Raw genomic sequence first — 26,211 nt, forward strand, 5'->3', positions numbered from 1 at the left:
CACCCACACATTCTGTCCGAAGTCTGTGAACTGAACACCCACACATTCTGTCCAAAGTCTGTGAACTGAACACCCACACATTCTGTCTAAAGTCTGTGAACTGAACACCCACACATTCTGTCCGAAGTCTGTAAACTGAACACCCACACATTCTGTTTGGTCTGTGAACTGAACACCCACACATTCTGTCTAATGTCTGTAAACTGAACACCCACACATTCTGTTCGAAGTCTATGAACTGAACACCCACACATTCTGTCCAAAGTCTGTCAACTGAACAACCACAGATTCTCTCCAAATTCTGCAAACTGAACACCCACACATTCTGTCCGAAGTCTGTGAACTGAACACCCACACATTCTGTCCAAAGTCTGTGAACTGAACACCCACACACTCTCCAAAGTGGCAGTAATAAGAAGCTGTACTGTTAAATTGCATGCGGACAGGAAGAGCTGTACTGTTAAAATGGGTCTCTATTACGTTATAGAATACTAATGTATTTGAAAACATAATAGTCGACCCGTAAATATCAAAGTCATAAAACTTCGAACATTTACAAAAAATACAAAAACACACCTAAGCAAACCATTTAAACACTGTAAATAGGGTTTCCAGCCCCTCTGCACCCCTCCACCACCCCCCCACTACTTAAATATACCAACTCCGAGATCGCCATACAGTGCAGACAATGGAAAACTTCCATTTCTACACTGTACAGAGATAGCTATTGAAATGTTCAAAGTTTTACGACTTCAACATTTACGGGTCCACTATTACATTTTTAATACATTAGTATTCGATAACGTAATACAGACCCGTTAAAATTGCACATGGACAGGAAGAGCTGTACTGTTAAAATTGTGCACGGATATGAAGAACACACAGACATGATGTGTGGGACTGTTCTTAAACAGTTATTTAATAAAGGTGATATTTAGTCCCACAAGTGCCGCCCAGGGCAGACTGCTCCTATCACCCTCTCTAGCTATGCAACTGATTATTTTACTTCTTGTTATGTGCAGCAGGGCTAGCCACCCGGTGGTGTAAACCTTGGCTCTATAATAACAATAGAGAATAAAAAACTACCACCACCAAAAGTAACTACAGAAGCTGAGGCTAAAAGAAAAACACAATAACAAAATGAGAAAATACTGAAATACTTTAATGAAAATACTAAGCGCTTCTGCCCAAAAACAAAAACAGGCTTCATCAGAGTAAAAAACATTACACACTAAAATCCTTATATATAAAAAATCAGTCATATCACTTACTATACAATTAAGCATTTAAAGACATAATACCATCAACCAGAATACAACAATACAAAATCAAACTACTAAAAACCATATACAGAGGCAAAAAATATAACATGAAACACAGTATAAAACAAGTCATAAAGCAACTTATGTTAAGTTGTGATGGCTTAAATATTTCACCCCAGGTCATGTTGTCTATATCATTTGTGATCTAAATTTTAAAACACTAGCAATAGATCAAGTCTTATTAATGCCTGGATCTTGCATGACATTTAGCATTAGTTGCCACACCTCAATAATTCAATTCCACTTTATCTAATGTGTTAATTTTCCATTAGTCAATTCCATTAGTCAACTTTTTGTCAAAGCATCATGAACAAATTCCATGGCTATATCATGAGGAATTACTGTAAACAAATTTATGATATCAGTTGTTACAAAAATAATATAAAACTATGGTAACATATAGTAGGGGTAAAAATTTGAAGAATTGGTTTGAGCCTGGTCCTGGGTTGAACATTAATAGATTGAAATCGAAAATGAATAAATGTGGATTTTGTAGATGGTGTAAGTATATTAACGATGGACCTTATGTTGCTATTTCAGTATATGATAGAACTATCCAATGTCCAGGTAGGTGTAATTGTAACACTGAAATGGTAGTATATGTAGTTTCTTGTATTTCTTGTCCAGCATTTTATGTAGAGAAGACTATAAGAAAACTTAAACATCGTATGGCCAAACATTAAGAACAAGAAAGAAAGCAACGCGTTGTACACTCATTCCACAACACGTAGTAATTGTTTTTTATAATTGATAAAATGGAATTAAATTATCGAGGTGGTGATTTTAAAAATATATTAGAATGTAAAGAGTTTGTGTGGCAACTAAGGCTAAATGCCATGCAACATTCAGGCATTAATAAGGCTTGTTCTATTGCTAGTGTTTTAAAACTTAGATCACATATGATATAGACAACATGGGCCTGGGGTGATATATTTAAGCCATCACAGCTTAACATGTTGCTTTATGGATTATTTAATACTGTGTTTCATGTTATATTTTTTGCCTCTGTATATGTTTTTTAATGTTTGATTTATTGTGAAAAATGAATGTGTTATATTCTGATTGATGATATGTCTTTAAATGCTTAATCGTATAGTAAGGCATATGACTGGATTTTTATATAAGGACTTTAGTGTGTAATGTTTTTTTACTCTCATGAAGCCTGTTTTTGGGCAGAAAGCACTTAGTATTTTCATTAATGTATTTCAGTATTTTCTCATTTTGTTATTGTGTTTTAATTTTAGGTTCAACATCCATAGTTACTTTTGGCGGTGGTAGTTTTTTTATTTTATTTTTTTTATTGTGATTATTGTGCTACAACCAGTTCATTTGGTTTGCATGGTTCTGAATTGATATTATCCCATAAACCTTGGCTCTAGATGACTGTCACTGTTGAAATCACACACCAATCCCATGTGCAAAAATAGGAAAAAGGGGCTGAGGATGGATGGATGGAACTGTGTTTTGCACAGCTCTAAAGCTGATCATGAAAATAATCTATCTGGACCACTGTTCTTTCCTGGTTAAATAAAACCAATCAGTCAATCAATAATAAATAAAACCAACCAATCAATAAAGAAATGCATATTTCTAAACTATATGGTTCTTGTAAAGCCATGTACTTTGAGACTGTATGCTACTGCATTTCTTTAGCTACATGCATGTAAATCTATTGCATGAAATGTTGCAACCACATTAAAGAAAACCTTCTAATGGTCTCTGTTTTTTTATTTTCTTAACTGAAAAGTTCTTACATTTAAACTGGAGAAAATCTTGTTCTGCCACAAAGCCATGTTATTATTTCTTTCCATCATGAATTTTACTGTTGAAATAAAGTTTTCTTCTGCCTAATGTACGTTTTAGTAGTTGCTCATCTATCATGAGTATTGAGACTTTGTGAAATGTTCCTTTGTGATGGCTGCTGGAGAAGAACTGCCTTCAATTCTTACTAAATGCGTCAGCCACCCATCTCTGTGAAAGTTTTTTTTTTCTCTGGCTTGTAAGCTTTAGGTAGGTTTACTATAGTACAATTCTTCATGAAGAGTGAGGTGCCAAAAGTGAAATGTACCTGCATTGATATGATACTTGAGAAGTTAAACCAATTTGTTCCACCTAATGCATATCTCCATTGGTCTTTCATGTTTTATTTTCTGAAGTACAAGCAGTTGTCTTTCAGTACACTTTAATCTACTGCAGTTAAAGCAAACATATTACATTAAGAAGCATGGATTATATAGCATATGCCTTAACACCTACCAATCTTACAGTTTTTGGTAAAATCCCGCATTTTTTTCCAGTTCTTTAATCCTCCACACCTCTGCCTCAGGATCCCAATGAAGATTATTTTACCCTCCAGCTTAGAAAGAAGGAGTAAAGTAGCTAATAATTCCTCTATGCAGTCCTACATTATTTATGGGGGAAACTCTGGAATTAATTTAATAGGGTACTACAATATTTCTGAAACAGTTGTACACAGAAAATGGCATATACAGTGTGTTTTGTATCTGTAATGTTGTCACAGCATTCTGACTAGTAGACTTATTGCATTTCTGAACAAAATGAAAAGCCAATAATCAATTAAGTTTGTATGCAAATATGGAGCCAAGTGGTGCCTTAATTTGAGGTTCACTGTGGATCAGAGCTGGAGGTCTGACTAAGGAATCCTTATTTCTAAGGTTGGAGCTTAACAGCAATTTTACCCGAGCCAATTTTTGGTGCAGATATTGTTTTTGTAGCCAACAGTAAAGCCTGAGCCCTACAAATGTCAGTTTTTAAAGCAAACCAGTTTGCTGGACAGCCTTTGAAAGACTAGTCCTATATAATAGAAGAAAAAAAACTTAAAAACTGTAAACCTGAAACAAATTACTGTGTATATCACATATATATTCAGAACTTTTATTTTTGGAAACCAGGAAAGTTATTCTTTATTCCCTCTGCCAATAAACTCATGTTTTTTGTACACTTATGCCAACAGTGATTTTAAGTCTTCTGCTGGTAGAGAATGCAAAGTTACTTTGGTCAGAGGTTTGCTAAAAATAGCTCTTCATTGTATGTCTACTACCATGTTATTGGACCATTGAGATATTTATCCTTTGCAATTTGTTGCCAAGTTCTGGAAATATCAGAGATAATGTTTCCCTGATAGTCTTACTTTGACTGCCTACTGTGTTCCTGAGAGTGACTATCGCTTCTTACTACATTCCATTCTTTAATCACCACTGCCATGGAGGAGTTACCTAAAGCCTTTGTAGCCTTAAAGATGGAGATCAATTAGAAGCTTGTATAGCTGTATCAGCAGTTAGAGGGTCTGACAGATGTGATCAATATCACAAAGCTGTCCTGTCTTGAAAGATCTAAGCAAGGAATATGGCACATTGTTGTATTTGTTGACTTTAAAGGGGGAGATATGTCTGAATGGACCAAAATTATTTCATCCTAGTTAACAGTTGAAGGACCAAAAACCTATATGGACATAAAGGAGACTCATTATTCTAGCTATGACAACATATAAAAAGCTCTTACCCAGAACTGATGTCATTTCTGAGGTGTAAACCACAAAATATAACAGTTGAAATTTTAATGCTGACAAACTTGATAAAAACTCAAATGCGTGACTTAAAAATGTTTCTTAAAGCTATAGTTAGAATTTGATACTGGCACCATAATGAAAATGTTACAAATGTTAATAATAGACAAATTTAAAACATCATTAACCAGTAATAATAGAAACTGGGTGCCGCAATACAATTTCCAAAACTTTGATAAATTAGTAGCTTTAGTGGTTTGATTCCTAGTTATTGATGCATTTAAAAAATGAATGGTCTATTTCTAAATATAAGTTTGCAAACGAAATGTGCAATTTCTCATGAAATAAAAAGTAACCAGTAATGACTTAACATATTTTAGATGTGGAGAAAGGGAGGGAGTTCCATAGCCAGATTCTCTTCCGCTAATACTAATAGTACAAGTGTGAGCATTGATATGATTGCTACAAATTAAACTGTTCAGTGGAATGAGATAAAAATGAAGTAAGGATAATTGAGTCATCACTATGTCATTATATTGCAACCAATTTTGAAAAGTGTTCTATACTTCCAGAAGGGAAATAAATTAAAATTTTCCTGGATTCTGGAAATACAATTACCCCTGTCAAAGGTTCTTATGTATGCAAGCATAAGATTAAAAAAACAAAAAAAATAAGGTGGTATGTGTCCATAAGATAAAAGGACCATCTCCCACTGATGTATACATTCAGATAATTCTAGGAAAATATCTGTATCCTATAGATGTGGAATCTAAGCTAATCTTGGAATGGCATAATAGGGGAAGGATTTTTCTCATTTTAAGGCACTGTAGAAAACAAAGGGAGAGAGCATCTACAATGCATGATCGGCTAAGATACCTAATAATAAAAATGGTACAATATTAACATGATATGCTCATTCAATGTAAGAATTGCATGGGAGCAGGGTGGCAATACTATGACTTCCTTACTGAAAAAATCAAATTGAGAAGAAGGGAGCTGGCAGAGAAGCTTTAAAAGGGATTAGAATATGGTTGTGATAAGACAATAAAGAATGATCTTTTGTATAACTAGAATCCTGCCCCAGCAACAGAAAACCACTACAATAAAAATAGGATCATAATGGTGGAATGTATTTGATAAAAAGAAGATCAGCAAGGTAGAAATTAAAAAAAAAGAAACTGAAGTGATAGATCAGCATACATTACATACATACAAAAAATTCAAGCATGGCATTAATGCCCTCCTAGCCTGTCAATATACCAAAACAGTTGTTCCCATAATGAGAGCCCAGGCTTTTCTTAAAAATATCTGAACAAGTGCTTGCTTTAATGTAGTTTGGTAGTCTGTTCCATACATCAGTTACTCTCTCAAAGAACCAATTAGTACACTTCTCATTCATATAGAATCTTGCACATGGGTTGTCTGATAATTTTCTACTACTGTTTGACAACCCCAAACATTCCAAGAGATAGATGTCTCTAAATGCCTTATATACCTGAACAAGATCTCCTCTTAAATCTCTATAAGAGGCACTGTACAAGTTCAGATATTTTAGTCTTTTATAATAACTTAAACTTTCACATCCATGGATGCTTTTGCTGTATTTCTGCTGTACTGTTGCAGTTTACTCACGCTTGTTTTCTTATAAGGTTTCCATATTGTTATTCCATACTCATGTTTGGGTCTAATGTAATTAACAAATAATGACTTCATCATTTCTGATTTCCTAGACTTTAGAAATCCTTTTATAGAACCTATAGTTCTGTAACTATCATTAACCAGTTGGTTAATATGCTTAGAAAAACTCAAAGCTGGATCTACCCATATACCCAGATCCTTAAATGAATCTATAGTTTCAATCACTTTGTGCTGCATTAAATATTCACCTTTCAGTTTATGCCTCCCAAATCTAATATGCTTAGTTCTTGATGTATTTATCAGCATATTATTCTCATGCACGCAAATGGTCAATTTAGTCAAGTTCATTTACAAATATGCCCTATCTCTCAGTTTACCCATTTTCAGGTCATCTGCAAACAGACTGTAGAACTCCTCAGATGAATAGGATAAGCCTGAAAGATACAGTCTGAACAAGTAAGGGCCTAGGACAGAACCCTGTGAGACATGCTGACTGTAACCAGGAATTTCACCTTTCCAATTGTTGTATGATACTTGCTATGTCTTATTTGTAAGCCATGCAGCTATCCATCTTATCAATAGTAAATCAATACCTAGTTGTTCTAATTTATTTATCAGTGTTTTTGTATGTCCCTGTAAAATGTTGATGTTAAATCTATATAAATTACATCACAGCACAATTTTAGCTATTATATTGTTAGAGAACATCCTATTACAGATAGTAATAGATCTGGTTTTAACATAAGCATGCTGACGTATGGTTTCACATCCCAGCCTTTTCAGTTCTGACAATAACTTATCCAGTATTACCTTCTCGATTATTTTTCCACAACATGAAAGTAGACTTAAGACTCTACATTACCCTGGGATTGTCCTACTTCCCTCTCCCTTAAAGACAGGTTTTATAAGAGCATGTCTGCAAACAGACTGTAGAACATTTCAGATGAAAAAGATAGAACAAGTAGCTAGTAGCCTAGGACAGAGCCATGTGGGACACCCTGACTGTAACCAACAATTTCACCTAATTGCTTTATAATACTAGCCATATCCTATTTCTAAGCCATGCAGATATCCATCTTATCAAGAGTAAATCAATACCTAGTTGTTTTAATTTACTTATATAATTACATCACAGCACTTAGCTTTTTTGTTTTTTGTTATTATATTGTTATAGAACATCCTATTATGGTGGTAATAAATAGATTTATTTTCAAACATCATATTATATATATATGGTTGCAAGTCCTTTCCTTTCAGTTCTGACAATTATATATATTTTACCTCTCCAGTTTTTTTCCACAACATAAAAGAAGACTTAAAGGTCTGTATGACTTTGGGTTTGTCCTACTTCCCTTTTTTAAGTCATCTATAAGAACGGTTCCCTCCATATTATTTATATGACCTAAATAATAAGATATGGTGTACTATTAGGTTCTTTTTGAAGTGTTCTCAGTTCATTATTACTTATTTTTTTCCTCCAAGAGCTTTGCTTGGATCCACTTTGCATATTTTTTTTCAATATAAACTATTTTGATTCCAGTTTATGAAGTTACTTGGATATCACTAGAACAGCTTATCACCATCCTGTTTTGTTTTGCATATTTTTTTGTAATATGTCTAATCTTGTGTCGGAGTATGAATTTTAGAATCTACATACAGATCAACTGTAAATTGAAAAGTTTAGTGAAGAAGCTTTGACACTGGCAATACTACAACATGATGGGAGAACAGGTCTTGTGATAGAGGAGCAGCAGAGCAGCAGCAGAAATGTATTTAAAAGAAAAGAAGAGATAGATTAATGTTCTTCTCTCTCTGGGAGGAGACCTGTATTAAAATCCAGTTATAATTGCACAGCATGGGAAATGAAGCCAGTAACAGACAGGATGCTCTCTGTCTGAAAGAGAATGATATAAGGGAAGACCCATTTGATTTAACAGAGATGGTCATGCATATTAAATCAGATGAAAACAAAAAATAGATTATGAAGAACATCACCACCATTTAGCAGCTACAAACACAACCAAAATTGCTTGCTTCGATGCAGGAAATTACAGTTCCGTGTCATGTTATTGACAGTTAGTGCACAAGCACAGAGACACACACACACTCACCAATGTACCTTTTACCTGCTTCTCAGCTGACAGACCATCCCCAATGTCTTGGCTTTATCTTATTAGTTAAAACTGCTGTAGTAGTATCAGTTAGTGCAGCTGGTGGTCAAGGGTACAGTGTTTGAAATTCTTTCCTCCTATGAGTTTATTTTTTTAAAGACTTCAGTAATATTTGAGCACACATCTCTCAACACAACCCATCCACTAAGTTCCCCTGCATTTAATTCTCACACAATCAGGCTGAGTCCCCAAAGGATTTGGATATTCTACAAAAGGGCCTTACAGAAACAGATGCTTGGTGCCTTACAGAAACAGATGCTTGGTGCCACAGCCATGGGCTCAAGCTCAATGCCAAGAAATTTACAGTTATCCCCTTTGGGAAAAAACATATACCCATGAATTACCACATAGGTGGCAGTACACTAAACACCGAAAGTGTAATAAGAGACTTAGGGACAAAGGTGGACAGTGGTCTCACTTTCAATAACCACATCACCAGAACAGTCAGGAAATCCTTCTATGTGGCATACCTCATCACTAGGGGCTTTTCATCCAGAAAAAAGGAGGTCATTGTCCCACTGTACTCATCCCTCATTAGACCCATTATAGAATACAATGCCCCGTTTGGTATGTACCTCTCACGACACCTGCAACAACTAGAAAGGCCATAGAAATACCTCACTGAAAGAATCACAAGCCTAAAACAGATGCCTTATGCTGACCATCTAAAAAACCTCCAGCTATACTCTGTCACATATCGTCTACTCAGAGGTGATCTCTGCTTAACATACAAGGCCATGTCAAACCCAGAGCTGTTAGACATGCTACACTTAAAGAAATCCCAATCCCTCAGAACCACACGCTCCAGGGATCTAAACCTTGTCATCACAATTAACAAAACATGTTGTAGGGATAGGTTCCTAACCCAGAGACTCCCCAGACTCTGGAATAGACTGCCCATACATGTCAAGCAGAGAGCCTCTTTGGCCCTCTTCAAAAGGAACCTTGATGATTGGATGGGAGATAGGAAATTCACCCCAGGGATAATATCAGTCACCCTGCTAGACAGGAGTCCAGGAAAGCAAATACTTTGGGAAGAAATAGTCAGGGAATTGTTATGGCTAGGCTTGTATAGGCCCTAGGGCTGACAGCCTAGTACCAGCCTATGAACCTAAGTCATGCTAAGAAGTATAGACTGGTAAGTTGCCTTCTGATAGTTTATAAATCATATACTGGAACTGATGCAGACAGAGTTTACAGCCATCTTGAAAAAATTTAGTTATGACAAAAATATAACAAAAAATATCATATGGAGCAAAGGATCAGCTATTGTTAAGCAAAGCCATCTACAGGGATCTCTGAAATGGGGAGGAATCCTAGTATTGCAAAGATAGATTAAAAAAAAATGCTTCACAGCTTCCCACACTCATAGATTATAACATGCTTACAGGTGAATAAAATATATGTTACATTAATCAATTATATTACAGTGACTATGAAATACTGGTAAACCACTTTACAGCTGTGTCATGATTAGGGGCAAATTGTTATCTCAGGATTAAAAACTCAGAGAAACATATTGTAGAGTAATTATTTGTTACGACTGCATTTTTTTTTTGGCTTCCTTAGATGTCAGGGTACCTGACCATCCTTCAGTGCTCATGGTGGGTCCATCAGCCATTCTCCTACCCCCTCTCCCAGCATATTCCAGTACCTGTTGGGGCTCTTCCTGAATTCTGAGGGTGTCCTGTGGGCTCTGATGATACCACCAATGCTACTCTCTTCTTACCGTTAACCCATTAATCACTTTACATAATAGACTAGACTGTGGTTACAGCTAAATTTCCAAAAATCAACCTTTTTGAATGACATCTCCTCTAAGTTTTTCAATATGATTTAAAATTATATAAATCTCTAGATGAGCATCTGAAAAATGAAGTACAAATAGATAAATCTTTCTCAAATATAAGAATGACATTCGGATTTGATAAATGTTCAAAAATTACATTTATAATGGAAAAGCTGAAGCACAAAGAAAATATCAACCTTAGACAGGACTATAATATAACGAAATCTGAACTGGTGGTTATGTTTGTAAATATTTGGGAGTAGATGAAGGGTCAGCAATAAAACACAAACAAACGAGAACAAACCTTTGTAAGAAATACTTTAGAAATCTAAAGTGAGAATTAAAAAAATTCCATGACATCTAGGAATAAAGTTCAAGGTATAGCTCAATTTGTTCTATCCTACAGCTTTGGTGTTATTGACTGGCTCAAACAGCACTGACTCACTTTGACAAGTTTCACTCTAAATATACCAAAAGCCTGCTTTTCCCTCACTTCATGATGCAATTCTTGTTTGTATTAGAGTAACTTACCTTTAATTTCTTCTACAAACTGATTAAAATTATCATAAATATTAAATGCTTGCCATACAACTTGTATTGATTCTTAACCAGTGTTTTATATTATCACTAATTTGCAACCAAATTGCACCTACCATTGCCACGCCAGTAGAGAACTAAACTGGCTAGAATTTTCACATTACCTACATTACACACAACTTACCTTTGCCCATAAACTCATTTATAAACCTGAGTGTTGCCCTTCCCTGAAAAATATCATTGAACCTTACATCCCATCTAAAAATGTACACTCAAACAACAAATAACTATTTAAAGTATCAAAACCTAGTAAAAGAGGAGGTAGTTGCCTATATTCCCATTCCATAACTAAGCTGTGGAACACCGTCCCATCATCAGTTACAGAAATAGATAACATAATCTCCTTTAAAAGAAAACTAAAACAACATCTTACTGATAACCCCAGCTGCATATGCAACACACATCCACAGCCTCCATAATCTAGCTAAACAGTTTCAGTAACAAATATACTTATGTATATGTTATGCTGTTACACCATATGAGTTATCCCTAATCTTTAGTATCCCAGTCCACACATCTATACAACTACCTTAACACATTTTCTCTTCTATGTCACTTTTTACTTTTAATACTGCCATTAAATACATGCCACCTATAATCTACATATTCCCACCATCTAGCTATAAGATTCTAATTATCTTAGCCTACCTTTAAGTTTAACTCTGTAATGCTACCTTCCCACTACACTTACCTTTCCCTTTTCCTACCCCCTCCCAAAAATTGAGCTGCATTGTTAAATATTTCTAACTGTATAATTTTCCTACATGCTAATGTCCCATTGTTACTATATTGTGCCTTTTTACAACATATGTGCCGTTTAGATAGTTATCTGTATTATTTCACTTGCTTTATAAGTAATTGCTTCCTTACAAATAAATGTAATTATTTTCATGTAACTTGGAGCTTTTCTCCCCGGGCATCCACTGAAAATTGGTTTCAAGCCCAGTTGACTTTCCTGGTCAACAAATGTCATTACATAATAATAATAATAATAATAATAATAATAATAATAATAATAATAATTGTTGTAATTATTTAAATTTCAGATGGTTTTGTTTTATTTTTGAAGATTATAAAAGTATTGTTCTTAAAATGTTTTGCAATAATTTGAAGTTTTTTCTATCCGGGCCTCCACTGAAAATGAGCTTTTATCCAATCGGACTTTCCTGGTAATCAAATGTCAATGAATAAATGTTAATAAATAAAAACAAGATAAATATTTCATGTTTATCAAATGATATATAAAAGTCACTGCATGCCAAGATTATATATCCTTGGTTCTGAAGAAGATGTGGTCCTCCTTGAAATAATCTACATATATAAGTCTGCAATTGTGGGGTATATATATATATATATTTGTTGACATTGTCAGAGCAAATCATAGTGCAAGTTCTAAAGTGTGAAAAGAAAAGAAGAAATCAAAGATTACATCTTTCCTTAGACTATCAAAAGCATTTTGGAAAAACATTGTAATTAATCTCAAACCAGAAGTATACAGGAGCCAGGCAGTAACTAAAAGTACAAAAGAAAGAATGTAACGAACAGGTCCAGAAAAATATGAAATATACAGTTATAGTAATAAGTATAGAGAACTCCTGAAACATTCATATATTGATAAAGATCTGACACATAAATGAATAAGGAAAAGAGGATTTAAAACAAAAATGAAAGGCTCAGGATAGTGGGATACATCCAGGATGGTTTGCAATGCTTATACAAAAAAGTGGGGAAAAAGACAAATGCAGGTTCTGAAATTCAGAAATGGAAACAATGGCACATTTTGTTGCAACATATACATGACTGAAGGTCTAAAGGTCTATATACTTAAAATAGAAAAATGTGTCTGGACTGTTGCATTGTGGAGCTTGCAAACATGACTACATACAGGATCTGAGATGCAGTAGAAATATGAACCAAAAAGCATTACTGAAAATGGTGAAGTTCTAATACAGAGTGGTCTTCCAGTACCAATAGTTAAGTAAATACAATCAAGAAAACCATTTACATTAGGCCAAGAAAAAAATACAAAAGTAGCATTAATCATTGAAAAAGCTACATCCAGAAATTATAGTGTCCTACATACTGTGAGACACAATGTCCTAAAACACTAGAATTTGCAAGCAGAAAATTGTGCAATGTGAAATAAAGAGACTCAGATCTAACAGTAGTGGGAGCAGCAGAACTAAAAAAATCAAGTGCATTTAAACATGTCTCTGTTTAACATATAACCCTGTTTAAACCACAAAGGGAAACAATTGTGTGTACCTTGTTTAACAATGCTCTTGGCAAACGTCAAAGGCTAAAGCAATATTAATTTCTAGAACGGTTATATTCCAAGTCAGGAATGTAGTCCCATTCCTGTCACATTATTTGAATCCCAAGATGTTAGGAGAAATTAAAATAAGAGAGGGCAGCATAGGAACTGAAGCTGAACTGTAACAAAAATCATCATACGACAGAGGTCTCCTGAGCCTTAAAAGGTATTAGTTATAGAAATGCGGAGCACAAAAAAAACAGAGGAAAAAAAATGATAATTAAGCAATGAGCCTCAGTACAAGGAAATAGTGGCAAGTAATAAAAATGAAGCATGGAAGAAAATGCAGAAGTCTATACCCATTTCTGTCCAAAGGAAACAAAATACTAAAGAAAGCAGAACATTTAATGAGCTTCATCAGGTTGTAGTAAGTTAAAGCAGAAAGGCAATGTTGCCCAGAATTACCCTTTACATTGGATATCCAAGAAGTCTCCATGATATTGCTAAAGTGGTTTGGGAAGAAGAGAACATTTAAAAATGTGTTATAACATTAGGTTATTCTACAGGACAGATTAAATCTGGTTATACCCATAGGAAAGAAGTACATGCAAAAAGCCCAGGAGATACAGAAAAGAGTTTATAATAAACATTCTTGATTTATTGAATTTAACCCAAGGTATGAGTATTACTGTTAGCACCCTCCATGGAAAACCATTTTTGGCAAAGTGGCAAGTGCCATTTGAGGTGATTGAAAGAATAAATGCAGTACATTACATATTTAGATCACCAAGAAAGAGAAAGAGAAATCAACTATATATGATACATCTGTTAGACTTTAGTAAGAGCTGGCAAACTATGTTAATGTCTCTAATGAGGGTTTGAGTTTGATTTTTACTAAATACTAAACGTTGAATGATCAATATACTGAAGCCATGGAAAGCAGGAGAAAGTACTGCAGTTAACTTACACTTGAGAAATTCATACAGGACAGACCAGTCAAGCCTGTTCTTGAAGTACAATTAAAATAATCCCTTGTCTAAATCACAAAGGAGAGAAAATGATTTTTTTTTTTATATAAATGAATTAAGGAGTGTTTTCAAACATAACTATTGGCTCTAAAAGACAGGCAGAACAGACTTGACTATGAATATTAAAATGAATACATTGGTTATGGTGGAAGAAAATACCTGGGATAAATTACAGAAAGAGAAGTGGTAAAGTCAAAGCTAAAAAAAAAAAATAGAGCTCACAAAAAATGGACTTTACGGTACATTTTCCTGGACTAACTGGACATTACAGAAAACTTGTGTCTAAGCTTGCAACTATTACCAGTCCTTGAAGAGCTCTCACAAAAGGAAAAGCTCCTATCAAGGTACAATGATCTATTAAGGCAGATAAAGCACCGGATGACCTGAAAAGAATATTATGTTATAAACCAGAGGTAACAAATTCTGGTTTTACTAAGGAGTGTATCCTTTATACAGATGCTTCAGAAGCTGGCTTGGGACCAATGTTTTCTTAGGTATCCAGGGTGAGGCACATCTTGTGTGATATATCAGACTAAAACAAAGCAAATCAGAAAGCTACAAAGAGGAAGAAGTTGGTTATAAAGTGGGCCTTCCATTCATTGAAGTATTACCTGTTAAACTGACAGTTCAGCTTGACAGATGATCATGTCCTGTTAACAATGGATTAATAACGAAAAAGGTGGTAATGTAAAATTATGCCAGTGGGATCTATTCTGCCAATTCTTCTTGTATACTATTAGTCTAGCGCTGACTGACTAATATGAATTCTGATGTGTTATCTAAGCTTTACAACTCTTCTGTAGAAGTCCAAAACCAGTGGTTTGGTGTTGGGTCAAGGGTAGTTGTAGCATTTTGTGTTTGGACAATGGGACACATGGCTTCAAGTGTGCCTTGTGTCTATAAAGATTGCACAGCAATCTAGTTTTGAAATTAATTGTATTAGTGAAAGTTATAAAATGCTGATTGCCAATTAAGCTTGTATAAAATGTTGAGTCTGGAAAAATAAAATCAGGAAGATGGTTTCTTTGTTGGAAGGTCATTGTGGATCTGAGCTGGGTTTCTGGATGAATAATTCTGGTTTCTGGAGTTTGATGTCTCAGTTGGAACTTATAACGGATTACTTAAGGCAAGTTCAGGTGAAGATTTTTTTTTTATTTATTTTTTTTTTTTTAGAGAGCTGAAGGGAAGACCTGCCAGTGCCTAAAGCTGTGACTTTGAAAACAAGCATGTCTGCTGGAGGGGCTGTGACAGACTATGCCTTTGTGATGAAGCTATCCCTAAGGATTGTAAGTGGGAGACAAGGTACTCTGAATATTGTATATAGATAGGGAACATTTGGAAAGCCAAGTTAGCTACCTTTCATTTCTTTTGTTAAAACAAACTGTGTTGTGTGTACAATACTTAATGCCACCAGTGTTTTTAAGTCTTAGTGCATATTGTTATATATTCTATTCCTTAATGAGCTGTTCATTTTGTTTATTTATTTATTTGCAAATAGATGCTTCTACTAACCTTACTTGCCGTGTAACTTCCAATGAATGTTACTGCACAGATAAAACATTTTCAAATAATTTCCTTTATTTTTAAGTACCTCAAAAATTATTCCTAAGACATTAACTTACTCCCCAGTACTCACCAAAACAGGAGTGGCAAAGTACTTTCCAAAAATGGTGGTACTTCTAGGTTATGCTACCTATGTGGAACTCTACCACAGAGCCTTTGAATGTTGTGTAGATTCAGAAAATTTTATGAAGTCAAAAAGGACATTATTTTACAATGTTTCACTAGATACTATGAATTATTCCTTGCAATGTGAGCATTAATTATTTGAATTGTTCTTTTTCCATATTTATATACAATCATTTAGTTAATTCATTGTTGTTATTGTCACTATTCTGTACTAACAGCTGCAGAACACGCTGCACTTTCATGAGAGTATTACCTAATGAATGCATTAACATCTATCTGGACACACACTACAGAAATCATCATTTTTGCTAGTTCCTTTCAAAGCGATAAGCTTGTCATCATTCATTATCCTCCACTATTCACAAATAAATACTTCCTGCATCATCCTTATTTATCAACGTCCTTGATGGTCTGCCACTTTACTGCTTAATTTTGGATTCAGTATAATTATACAGTATCTGACATTTTACGTTTACCTTGACTGTATGCTTCTTGGGATTAAATAAGTGTTTACATTATTGCTTCGCTTCCTGGTTTGGTGTATTTTTTCAATTATTTGCCTTGTTTACACCATTGTCGTGGTTTTGGATTAATAATTATACAGTATCTGACATGGAGTCAAACGAATATGTGTAAAATACTTCACTAAATCTGGACTATTTATCTGTGGCTGGCTACCTTCAGGCATGAAGAAATGCTACCAGCATAATTATACTTAGCTTAAGGCTACAGATGGACAAGTATTTCAAAGTCCAATTAAGGAGTGATTTTTTTTTAAATAACTAGATACAGTATGCATTAGCCATGCCAGTGCATCAGATTTGTATTATTACTTGTTGATTATGTTAATAACTTGGTTTGTATGGCTTCATGTTGTGAATAAAAAATGCTTTTGTATGTTTTTGCATGTTTATAATGTTACTATTTTATCCTCTGTATTTATGCCTGGGCCAAGGTGTTTAGTTATTTCATGAATAATATAGGTTAGCAAACCTACCTGATTAATAAATCAATACATAAATAATAGCCCACATACCCAACAGCGTTGTAAGCAGATTAAAGAATAATGTGAACCCACATGCACTGAATGATGGAAGTCTGTTTAAAATAATGAGATTCATCAAAATGTTCAGGAGCCTTTCATTTGTTATTAAGTCATATCTGAAAGCAAGGAGCTGTCCACCAACCTGTCAATTAAATAGCTGTAATTAGATATATATCAACTCATTTATAATATAACAGTTCACATATATGCTAATTAAGGATTTATATTCCTGTGTTAAATGAAACATTGTCTATGATGCATATTAACAGATTTCATATTCCACTATTTTATCTGTAAAGATGAACTACACTTGTGTGGTTATTTGAATCCTCAAACAGACTTTCATCTAGCAGGCACTGTAAATTCTCAGTATCATTTAACCCATTTCGAAGCTGGAAGGTATTTTGAAATTATTATTTTGCTTACTACCAAATGTATGTGCATAGGAGGTCGAAGAACGGGAGGGGGATCTGTGACAGAGGCAAAGTTGTTATACATTTTACATAAAAATGCTATATGACATCATTACAGTGATTCAGATCAGAGGTACAGTTGTAATTGGCCTGCATATAACACATTGTGTGACTATGACTTCTTTGACTATGTCTTGATTCATCAAATGATTCTGTAAATGTTTATCTGAAAAGCAGGATGTTAGGCATAAACATAATTTAGTCTAGATATAATGGTAGAGCACCCACGTCAGAAAGGTATAGTATCAAATCAACAATTTCCATTTGTTTAAATACTCAGCGTTAGGGGTGCTTAAAATTGAATGCAGCTACACTACAAAGATTTATAGCAGAACCGCAGAAGGTATACCAAAGTCCATTGTCCCAGGACCTGAACAACTAGGTTTGTAATGTCTTACCTGGATTAAACATGTGTACTAATATCCAGATCCGATATATTTAGTGTCAAACTGGTTCATGCTTGTTAATGGCCTAAAAATAAGCTGTATGTTTTCAATCAGAAATTTGCTGTGTTCGAAAGCAGTGCTTTTTGACACATTGTGGAGCCATGAATTATAACAGCACACAATCCCTTTGTAATGCATGGAATGCAATGATTACACTCCAAAAATCAGAAAAAAATGTGAACCTGTTATATGCCTTTGTAGTATACAGTCCAGTATCAGGAAACTTATGTTCTTTCACTTTCAGTGGTCCCTGAATATCTTTCCTCATATATTAGTGAAAGTTTACAGATGTCAGTTAGCAAGTAACTGATTTAAATTAAGGCAGTATTTAAAAACTGTTCCTGACTTTTCCCTTCGACTATGTTTACTTACTGGATTTCAAAGTCGATAAAGCACTTTTTTTTTCTGTAGTTAGTAGTACATGGACATGGTAAAGCTCCATGCACTACAAAGAATTATGATTGGGTCACAGCGATCATAACCCGTTATTATGTGTTCTCGACAGAGATGTCGACATTCACTTCTTGAGCTTGACTCATGATTTTAAAACAGGATGGAGGTAAACACTAAAGATCATTATGATTTATAGCAGCACTTACATAACTTGCATCACTAGACAATATAAAGTCAGAAAAGTTTCAATGTTAATAAGATCATAATGATGCATTTATAAAATAACAAGAGCTACCCTCATGCAACATATCCGAGTATATTGCATAAGGCACCAGTTTATAAAGACCTGGGAATTTGGATTGTAAGATCATTTACTTTCAAGTAAAATACTTTTTTTATTGTATTTTATTTATCCTTTATTGCCCATGTTAGTCACTCTTTTCAGGGAGGACTCAAGGTAATATTTATACTAGAATGGGGAATTTAGCTAGGGTATCAGGGGGCATCCCATATTCTTTTTGATATGTGTGTGTGTGATCTTTTATGTCCACCTGGGTTACCACCAATTCAAGGCAATGTTGCCTTAGATTAACATATCATCAGAAGATTGACCACTACATTTCTTGTCATGATAAGGACTCTGTGGTGTATGGACTGCCATGATAATGTTCAATCACTGGGGAAAAAGACAACTTAGTTAAATGCTACTCTGTTAAGAGACCTGATATTAGCAGTGCTTATAAAGGCACTTAATTGTTAAGTACCTTTGTAAGCACTGCTAATATCACATCTTGCACTTGGAGTAAGTACTGACAGTGCTTGCTAATGACTTGTATCAGCTTTCAAAGCCAGTAAAACCTTTTTTTTTTTTTTTTTTTTCTATAACCAGTATTACATGGATTGGATAAAGCTCCCTGTACCACAAAGAATTATGAATGGGTCTTAAGTCATAACCTTTAATTATGTGTTCTCCACATGGATGCCAAAATTCACCATTCAAGGAGAATTTATTGGTATCCAGGTTTCAAACAGTTTCAAAGGTGCATGGTGTGAAACGTTTTACCATTTTTTTTGTGTGTTCTGGACGTTAGAAACATTTTCCACCCCTCCTCCCCTTGGTGTCTAGTTGTAGCACAGAGGATTAATCTTTGGTAACTGGTGAGTGTGCAAGGTTTCAATCTTTTTAATGCCTTTAAGACATGGTATCTATATATATATATATATATATATCTATATATATATATATATATATATATATATATATATATATATATATATATATATATATCTATATATATATCTATATATCTATATATATATCTATATCTATATCTATATATATATATATATATATATATATATATATATATATATACACACACACACAGGCACACACACACACACACACATATATATATATATATATATATATATATATATATATATATATATATATATAAAACATCCATTGTGTTTGGTGTTTCCCCTCCCCATAACTTTCATACTGCAAAACTGATACTCTACTACTGTGCTAATTTTCTGAATGTCTTTAAGGCACAAGCTGCAGATTTATGCATGGTGTCTAGTATTACACACTCATAGATATTGCAGGATTTGCTCATTAGTCTAGGGGACTGTGGTGGTATGATAGCCACACCTGCACATACAAACATACATAAGCACAAATGTACAAATCTGCCCTACCTATTCCCTGACTAACTACGCCACTGTACCCTCACAAGGAGACACATACTCACGCATGCACCTCATCACATATAGACACTCATATAGACCCTAGTGTTATCTGTCAATTAAACTCCCCAGCTCTTACCTGTATCATGATGGGTAAATACAAGCGTTTAACTGTGCTCATCATCATGAGCAGCCATGAATAGCTATGTTACTTTGTATAGCAGCTGCCTAACTACCTTACTGCGAGTATTTCAGGGGAAGATCACAAGGTAAATTAGCATACGCCTCTCCACAGAACACTTCATTAGCATTTAGCATAGCTGCGAGAAAGCCCACCACAGTGTTACATATCTTCATGCTAAAACACCATGGGAGGGCTGTCTATAAACTGAAAATGGTTTTTGCAAGATGTATTCCCCATATACGCCTCATGGTAACTTTTCTGAATCAGCCTGAGTATGTGCATAAAGTATTTTCTAACCCCTTATTAGTTATAGGTTCATAGTTGAATACTAGGCTAACTACCCTGATGGGCCATTTTAAGGCTAAATATCACAAGGACCAAATCAAACCCGTACCTTGTGTTTATGAGGTGAACCGTTAATGATTACACCAAACTCACTCCCCTTACATATTAGATGTTAAAACCTTCTGCCCAGTTTCATTAATAGGTTCATTGGTAAGTGCTTTGCAAGCTGCTCATGTGATCCATTTCAAACCTAGCCTATACTGATTGGTGAAAATCAACATCTTACTTCTTGTCTATGAGGTAAATACCTTAACCATTACAGCAACAGCTCAAACCCAAAAGTTCTACTTTTATCAAGATTATATAACTCCCAGATGGGACTTGAACCCAGAATCCCTGGCTTGGGAGGTCAGTGCCTTATCCATTAGATATCAGTTATGTAATCTATTTCATTTTATACTGACAGTATTTTACTTGTAATCTCAGTCTGTATAATTTTACCTCTTTGAATTTAACATTTGAACTATTTTAACTTGCATTAAGTAGCAGTACATTTAAGCAATGACTTGCTTAATTTGAAATATCACTTACAGCAATATGCTTTCCTTACTGTGAGAACTCAGAGAATCAGGAGAGGAGAACTGTACTGGGTAAAGACAGATCTGTACTCTAAATGCATTGCATGAAGCTTCAAAAACAGGATAAATCAACAAATGATGCTAGAAATTTGTATCACTGATGGCGTCATTGTGTGGTTCCCCAGGAAAATAAGGTTCCCCAGGAAAATAAGGAATTTGTTTTGACATTTTTCAGGAAGTTGTATGGCCAGCGATGATCTATACATAATCTGGTTTTAATCTGTATGCTGAGCTTAGAGAGATATTTTTCATGGACACACAGGCAGTTTTAAATATTGATATTACTATAGAAAAAGTGCTTTTGGCAATAAAAGTCATTAAAAGCGGGAAATGGGTAAGCTTTGAGTTCTAAAATCGAAGATATAAAATCACCTAAGCAATCATTTATTCATATTTTAATGTCTATAAGATATGGGGATGTGTTACCATAAATGACCAAAGTGAAAGTTATTGTTCTACCTAGGGGGAATGGTGATTATGAGGATTAAGGCATTTATAAACGTATTCCACTTTTGAGCAATTACTAATCTATTTCCCTTTTGAATGTTAATATAAAAATATACCAAAAATGTGTCTTGACAAAATACCCCTAAAAATTATTCAGAATAAATAGGAGGGTTTTATTAAAGGTCATCAAACCCATTACACCTGGTAGACTTTGGATTATTTCTCGGGGAGGTCAAGGCAAATGGATGACTGACCTTATTTTGGTCAGTCAGGTGTAACTGAATTTTATGTTTAATACCTTGCAAAATAGGAATTTTGGAGAATGTTTGGCAATCTGGATACAAGTCTTCTACAGGGCACCTGTCTTTGATATTTTTTATAAAGTAATCATAACTAATAAAGCATGGATACATTGAGCCACCACAAAAGAATGGAGGAGGTTTATATTACCTATAGAAAACTTGGCATTAAATGTGAAAGAGATTTCATGGATTAGAAGTCCTTTATAATGGTCTATTTACCATTTTGGAAGTGCATTCTGAATTTCTGAGTAAGATAATGTGGTATTACCATTTATTTTTCCAATGATTAAAGATTTTAAAGGTAAATTGGTTCTGATGTGTATAATGAGAAAAGCCGCGTGACAATAAGTAGAGGATGGGCTATGGGAACCATCAGTGATATATACAAGAATTATCATTCCCCAAAACCTTGATCTGGCAACAAGCACATCTCTTTCAAAAAAGAAAATAAACATTTAGGGCCAACCCTTGGATTGTTGGCAGCTGGCTTATTCAAATTACTTTACATCAAGCCCAATATATTGAGTCCGATTTCACAGCATCATAGAAGCAAGAGAACTGGACCGGCCAACCCTGATGAACCTTTGATAAAGCCCATTGCAGAAATGTTATGAAAAAGGGGTTTAAGAGATTTGCAATTATATAAGGTGGGCAGTAAATGAATGCCCATATGATTGAATATAGAAACACTTCAGAGCAACATTTAAACAGTCATACAGAAAAAAAGAGATGCCATGCTGCATTCAGTGAAAGGTAGGGTGGCCTCTCCAAGATTTCAGATGCCTGGAGTATACTAGATAGTCTAGCTTGAGGGAATTCAAGCCTTTTCTTACAAGAAACAAGTAGAAGCTACTTAAAGTTAGAGGGGTACATCCATGTGACAAACAAGGGAAAACAGACTATGCTTCTACCTGCATATTAGTTGCATTTTTATAACCTTTTAGAAGAATATAAGTGTTGAGAAAAACAACCCATGACAGAAGCAAAGATTGAAGTAAACTGTGGATAAAGGTCTTACAGTTAAATAGGTTGTACTTATAAGCAGCTACTAGAGACCAGACTGAAGGCTAGTATCCAGTGAGTGTGAAAAGAGATTGGAATCATAAGGACCTAAACCTCTTTCCTCAGATATCTGCATGGTATATGGCGTAAAATTAGGAAAGTAAGATGGTAGTCAACTATTTGTGATCAAAACTTCTAAATTAATCTATGATGACATACAGTTCCTTCTTGCCGATTTATAGGAGGAAGGAAAGGAACCTTGTCTTGTTGGAGACATGGGACAAAAAAATGCTGATTCACTTCTGTTTTTTTTTTTTTTTTACTTTTCCTATGGTGGTTGTGATAAAGAAAGGGTTTTGAAAAGTAAGGAACCACAGTTTTGTTAAAATAGCAAGGTTTGCTTGGAAAATATGTTTGCAGGGGGCTATAAGAAAATCAGAATAAGACTGAGTGTGATTTGCAGACTAGAACAATCTTGGCCAGTGTCCCTAAAATTGTAGTAGCCAGATAATATGTAGGATTCAGCAAGCAGCCATGCAGGAATAAGTTATTCCTGCAGAGCAGGGACCATTCCTGTGCAGCACGGCAGCATGGCATGCATATGTATGAAAGCGCGCTGCCATGCTGTAAAACAGGTATGGTTCTGTGTACGAGTGCAGGGGGTTTGTCTGAGAGCAGAGCTCTCACAATACATATGCCCTATGCACTCCAGAATTGCCGTTCTTCAATCTCAAATAAGCGAGAATGCTCGTAACACCCCCAACCTGACAGGGTAAGAAATCTAGACAAAGCCATAAGGGACAATCGTCCCTACCAAGCCATAAAGTTGATAGAATACATGTTTAGCATAAGCATATAACAGACACCTCCCAACCCATTAGAGTAAGGAATCTGGACAAAACCATAAGGGGCAATCGTCCCACAAAGCAGAAACTTGATAGAATAACAGGTTTAGCATTAGCAGGGATATTCTGAAGGGTACAAAGAAAAAAACACAACAAATATATATTTTTTTAAAAATCCGATTAAGTTTAAGCATAGCTGCGTGGGTGTGCCCATTGCTTAACAAAGCTTAATCCAGGTTTAACAGCACAAGAAGTTAAATAGCAAGAGACAACCAACTAAAGCAGTGCTGCAATGATGTAGTGGTTAGATCATATGGTTTTGTAAGTAGCCATTCCCGGTTTGATCCCCACTATAACCAATTTGCATGTTACATGTGAAAGCAGTACATAAACATTTTTTTATAATTAGCTACAAAATAACATAATATTTGTTAACCAGAGTACTGTAGTAGGTCCAGATGTGAGGTGTCAGTATAATAAAGTTGTGAAAACCCCATTTAAGCACAAGTGCCCCATACAGTATAGCCACATATGAATAAATGTAATGAAACCATATTGGGGGATGTCAACAGATTTATAATATGTAATGAATGATGAATCAATCCTATACTGCAGATAGTGTATAAAATAAAAAATAAGCAATGCTAAGCATCACACAGCTCTGCGTACCATGTGTAAGCTTTGGGTAAATATGACTGCTAAGCAATGAGTAGCCCAGCTAAGTGGATTTGCCCATTGGTAAGCAATGATGAACCTGCCCCTTTAAGCACTACCAAGCTTAGCTAAGCAGTTTTGCCCGTAGCTTAGCGTAGCACTGCATATTCAATCATAGCAAAGGGTGGGAAATTGTCCATATTTAAACTCTGCAGGCAGGAATATAGCTCATAACTGGATGCAGCTTCCCACTGTAGGCAGTATGGCAGGAGTTGGTGAGGGCATGCATTTCTGGGGCATACAGGAGTCCAAGGTCATGGTAGGACTCCTGATAAATAACCATGGCAAGAGACTGCTGCAGGGCCAGTACCAGGGCTCCCAATATAAAGTGGCAGCCTGGGAACTTCTAGCCCATAATCTCACTAGTGCCACTGGTATCCCTCAGACTGGTGAGCAGGTCCAGCACCACTATGCTGACTTGAAGCAGAGAAAGTGGGGGGTCTTGGACCAATGGGTCCAAGAAGCAAGGCAGAGGGGTGATGTCCCAGCAGTGTGTAAGTATTTATATCAATAACTGTTTGCTAAAGTCCAGCCTGTGTATGTGATGGATAGGTATGCCTAAATATTTCTCTATTCCTTTTACAGCTGCAGCTGATTGGGCTGTAAATCAGGAAGCCCATGCTAGTAGGCTGTAAAGTCTGTGTCGTGAGGCTGCTGAGTAACAATCCTGCTTGTAGTGGTCATACCAAATAAATATAAAGTAGAAGAAAGTCACCTGGTAGTATAAAAACTGTGTATGTGTTACACAGAATAAACCAGACAATATGACAGTAATAAGCCCATATAGGTCACATTTAAATAAAACCATAACTGGCTGGCAAAAAAGTTCTAAATCCTGGACTGGTTGTGTTTACTCTGGTATTGTATGGCATTTAGTGTTGCAGACTCTGAATAGTAATGTTGTGTTAACCACTGTTACCCACACTGTGCTACATAAAAAATATGTCTAAGAATGTCTGTATAAGACTGTTTTAAGTACAAGGTCAGATTGTACAACGAAGAGAGACTTAGACATAAAACACGGAGGAAACAGACAGCAGTTTCTAAATAACTCACTCTGTTGAAATTCAAATTGTTGTATTTGTAACACACACAGCCACGGTTTGATTCCTGGTAGTAGTAAGCTGTATGCATTCATACCTCCCAACTGTACAGACTTTTGCAGAATGTCCAGATAATTGGTTCATATTTATGCTTGTTCTTCTGTCTCCCTGGCAAATCACTGGGATGATCCCAGAATTGTAGTCACGAAATAATGATATACATTTGATTTTCAGACCTCAAATCCTTCAGAAAATGTATATTAAAACAAATTCTGTTACTCTAGCAACTCTCCAAGTTTATCAGAGCAATATTCAAGATATGTCCCTATTTGTACCCCCATGTTGTCAAGCTTTGTCTAGAGTGTGTGCATTAAGAGATTGAGAGGTATGTGAATAATATTAACTAGGAATCTGGAAATATGTGTAGAAACAGTCAGGTAGTGTTATCAAACATTCCCCCCACAGGTCTTCCAGATAAGAAAACTGTAACTGCCTGGCAATAAAGTTTTAAATTCTGGACTAGTGGTGTTTACTCTGGTATTGTATAGCCTGACATGAAGCATTCACCAACATCTAATATCAGAATAGTACTGTTGTTTCAACCACTTTTCTACTGTGCTACATAAAAATATGTCTAGGAATGTCTATAAGACTATTGTAATTACAAGGTCAATTTGTACAACCAAGA

Source organism: Protopterus annectens, chromosome 14.part0 (genome assembly GCF_019279795.1).
Source record: "Protopterus annectens isolate FY-2018-M chromosome 14.part0, PAN1.0, whole genome shotgun sequence".
NCBI classification, from domain to species: Eukaryota; Metazoa; Chordata; order Ceratodontiformes; family Protopteridae; genus Protopterus; species Protopterus annectens.